This window comes from Sapajus apella, unplaced genomic scaffold (assembly GCF_009761245.1).
Source record: "Sapajus apella isolate SASKATOON/1434 unplaced genomic scaffold, GSC_monkey_1.0 scaffold5, whole genome shotgun sequence".
Lineage (NCBI taxonomy): Eukaryota > Metazoa > Chordata > Mammalia > Primates > Cebidae > Sapajus > Sapajus apella.
The window spans coordinates 3,151,987-3,156,478 of record NW_022436945.1 but is presented as its reverse complement, the minus strand read 5'-3'; the positions used below and the strand labels follow the sequence as shown (position 1 = coordinate 3,156,478).

Genomic DNA, 4,492 nt, shown 5'->3' with positions numbered 1-4,492 from the left:
AGTTTAATAGGAGATTTGCTTGTCTTTTCTATCTAGGTGATCATATCACAGAGACAGTTTTGTCTTTTCCTTTGCAATGTTTCTTCCCCATATGGTGGTGAATACAGAAGATAATAGCAAGGAACCCTGCTTGTTTATTCACAAGTTAGAAATGCTTCAAAAGTTTTTCCATTTAGTGTGATGTTTATAGAGGCTTTTGAGAGTTCTTTTAAAAAATCAGATTAAGGAAGTTTCCTTCTATTCTTCATTTTCAAGATGTTATTATTTTTAAAAAGTCATGAGTGAATAAAGACTTTTCTTGAATGCATTTAGGTCTCTGTAATTTTTTTCAATTTTTTTTTTTAATGAATGAGAGGTTTTTAATTTTGCCCAGGTTGGCCTTGAACTCATAGCCTCGCCTCCTCAAGCGCCAGGACAACTGGCCAGAGCCACCGCGGCTCCCTCTGTAATTTGTTTTCAATGAACAGATAGAATTTATTTCAGAACTTATTAATGCAATGTACTAAAGAGCATTAACAGGGAAAATGCTCAATGAAAAAAATGTTTGATAACACTTAGCATTTATTTAAAACTAGGATTAGAAAGAAAATTTTTAATGTTAAAAACTTTCCCTCTGATAGTGAGATGCCCACCATTTATAACAGTGCATAATACCTACTGCACTGTTCTATAGGTATTATGGGTCCCCATAATATTGAGTTAAATTTGTTTGTCTTTTCAAGACCTGAAGTCACTTACACCAATAGTTTCAGTTTTATTTACTGCTTTAATCTTCTGATTCACTATGATTTGTATCTTGAATTCTTTTTAAACTTTATTTCATCTTATATGTTCATAGTAGATTGCCTCAAATCAAAAGCTTATAAGAGCTATTTTAACTAAAGCCTGATAGACATATTGTGTTGAATTAGGACCCAACTCCACAAAGGTATATTCATATTCTAACCTCTGGACCCCATTAATGTGATCTTATTTGAAAATGCATTTTGCAGAAGTGATTCATTAAGAATCTCAAGATGAGATCATCCTATATAATCTGGGTGGGCTATAAATCCAACAAGTGTCCTTCCAAGAGACATTCAAAGGAAGAACATATGGGCAGATGAAGGAGAAGGTCAACTGAAGATGGAGACAGAGATTGGAATTATGCAGCCACAAGCCAAGGAGTGGTTTCCCCAGAGGCTTCAGAAGGAGTGTGGCTTTACTGACAGTTTGATTTTGGACTTATTACCTCCAGAACTGTAAGAGAATACATTTTTGTTGTTTTAAGCCACTCAATTTGTGGTAATTTGTTGTGGCAGGCTTAGTAAAGCCTAGTGAAGTAGGAAATTCTTTATTCTGATTGATTCTTTTTCTATTTTATATGTTTTAAACTTCCTCTACAGTCTCTCATCCTTTAACTTTGCATAGGGGTGATTGTCACCTCATTTCATACAATAAGAAGCAGGAGTCTTGTAGCTTAGTGTCTCATTGTCTTTTAAAACACCTTTTTTTTTTTCTGAAAAGATTTGAATTATTTTTCTGATATTAAGGGAATGAAGGAGGCCTGGCGCAGTGGCTCACGCCTGTAATCCCAGCACTTTGAGAAGCTGAGATGGGCAGATCACGAGCTCAGGAGACTAAGAGCATCCCGGCTAACAGATGAAACCCCGTCTCTACTTAAAATACCAAAAATTAGCTAGGAGTGGTGGCCCGTGCCTATAGTCCCAGCTACTCGGGAGGCTGAGGCAGGAGAATCACGTGAACCCAGGAGGTGGAGGTTGCAGTGAGCTGAGATAGTGCCACTGTACTGTAACCTGGGTGACACAGTGAAATTCTGTCTCAAATAAATAAATAAATAAATAAAGGAGGATGCATAGTGATCTCATGGAAAGGTATGTTTAGTTAGAAATACTGAGAGTAGGGAAGTTAACATTGTCTTGGCATAAACACAAATCAACTTTATATTTGACATAATATGACTGACAGTATTAAATGATGAAGGACTGAGCCTTCACATGGAACATGAACCAAACATTATTATCCTAGCAGAATCAGGGAGTGAAAATAAATATATAAGAATTATGAAAAGGTATCTGAAAAATCTATACAATCAGGTAGTGCTCAGGTGAAAAATTCTGTACATGTTCCTCTGTGTGTGTGTTTTAAAGAGCCGTCATTTCTAGTATTTAAGATGTGGCCTTTCCTAACCCTATTATATATAACTTTGCATTTATAAATATTGTTCTTTATAATGATTTTACCTGCAAAATCTCAAATAATATGGCTCCACTGTTAATAGATAACTATTCAGTAACTGAAAAGTCAAGTGCATTACCTAATAAATAGAAAATCATTTTCAAGATTTTTTGGATGGGTTTTAAATTGCCAGTACACTCTGAGGCATGAGTCTCCCCTGCCTGGGTCACCAGTCAAGGACCTGCACGTGCATTCACATCATTAAGTATTTTTCTCATTAACTAACAAGAATATTGATCTTTGGGTGAGGGCTTTGGAGAAGAGAAGCAGGACTGTTGTAGCTTAGTGTGTCATACAGTGGAGCTCTGAGATAGGTGTTTTTCCCTTCAGTATTTCAGCTGTGACCTGAACTACTGGAGTTCAGCTTCAACATAATTGCAGCACAGCAAGGAGTCCCTTCTGGAAACCAGCTGCTTGATCAGGGATTCATTTATCAGGGGGATTATGACTCCAAACATTTTTCTAGACTGTTGTTGCCATTTAAAGGGGGAAAAAAAGAGGAGTCTGGGGAACTAATTAGGAAGGAGTGGCTCCCCTCAGAGTCTTGACCTTAACCCCACTGAGAAAGTATGGGATTTACTTTACCTAAGTGAGGAAAGAACATAAATAGCTGGCAAAAATGCTTTGTGGTATGACTTCCAGCAAGTAATGAATTAGCCTGATACAGACATACACATAAACACACACACACACACACACACACACACACACACACACACACATGCAAGTACACACCTACAAGAAAAACACCAAATGCTTTAAAATTGCAATTAAGTGTATCATTATGACACATTTTATTATTTTGCATTTTCCTGGTTACAAGAAAAACAGATTAATTTGTAATTAGTATATACAGGATTTAATCTGTGATTAGCAGATAAAGGATATAACCTAAAAAACTTTTTTTTTTCACATTTTGGTAGGTTATGGAATGTTAATACAATAAATTTAGGTGTCATTTTCTATTATTCTGCTTAGTATATTGTGTTTTGTTTATGTGCATTTTAATGTCTTTCATTAATTTTAGAAAACTCTCAGTCTTTATCTTTCAGCATATTACCTCTTCCATATCCTTTCTCTCTTCTCTTTCTTCAACTCTAGTTGTATGTTACACCTTCCCATGTTATTCTCCATCTTTTTCAATCTCTCTCTCATTAAAAAAAAATCCTGATACATCTGTGTTACATTCTGGCAATTTCGTTATATTTATCTTCCAGTTACTGAGCTGTTTCAAATGTACTATTTAATCCAGTCACTAACATTTTAATTTCAATGATTGTAATTTTTGTTTCTAAAAGTTTCATTTAAAAAAGCAACAGAGGCTTAGTTTTAAAAAGTTTAGTTTAGTGTTGAGAAGAATTTAGAGTTTACAGTTTGCAGAACTGCAAAAACTTCAGAAATTTAGCTTTTATTGAAGGCATTGTGCTGTCCTCTCCCTTGCATTTCTTTAAAACACTAGTATTTTGATCTTCATAATACCCTTGTAAGGTGTTTACTCTTATTTCCATTTTATGGGTAACAAAAGTGAGACTAAGAGGCCTATCCAAGGCCAATAAGTTACTAATAAGTAGAGCTGAAATTAAATTCATATTTTATTTCTCTCCTTATAACCATATTTTTTCTTATTTAAGTATATATTGTTAAATAATTTTCATTTAACTATACATACTTGGAGTAGAGGAGGATACTCCAAGTAATAATATGTACCATGGAGTAGTGGAGGATTATGTAATTAGGGAAAGATGTGCTTAATCCATTATATAGAAATAAGTAGGCTTAGCCCAGGATAACTCAAAATATTTCCTGAGTAAATGACAATGAAATTTCAAAGTATTTTTTTTCCTACTTATTTTGTTCATGTCTATGAATTTCCTCACTTCCTGCTTTATTTTTTCTATATTTGTATCCTTTTTTTGGGGGTCTTATGTTTTGTAAAGTAATACACAAATTGAAGTTTCTAATATTGCATATTTACTTCTTACTTTTGTTGGATCATTATAATGATGCAGTTAGATAATGTATGCCTAAGTTCCTCACGAGGTGTCTGGTTTATAATGGGTGCTCAAAAAAAAGAGGAATTGGAAAATTCTTTAATTTGCAAAGGCAGCATAAATACCGATCAAATAAAGTCATAATTCACCCTGGTATCCCTCACAGCATGTATGCATCAGGGTTCTCTAGAGGAACAGAACCACTTTGTGTGTATCTGTGTGTGTGTGTGTGTGTGTGTGTGTGTGTGTGTGTGTGTGTGTGT

General features: G+C 34.7%; 1 long non-coding RNA gene across 2 annotated transcripts in view; it reads right to left on the bottom strand.

The window, feature by feature from the left end:
- Nucleotides 1-332: 332 nt before the first annotated feature.
- The window catches only part of LOC116545810, a 14,346-nt gene continuing 10,186 nt past the window's right edge, over nucleotides 333-4,492 (bottom strand). For both annotated transcript variants that reach the window (XR_004266458.1, XR_004266459.1), the window contains exon 2: nucleotides 333-441. This is a non-coding gene — a long non-coding RNA (uncharacterized LOC116545810). The remainder of the gene's footprint in view (nucleotides 442-4,492) is intronic.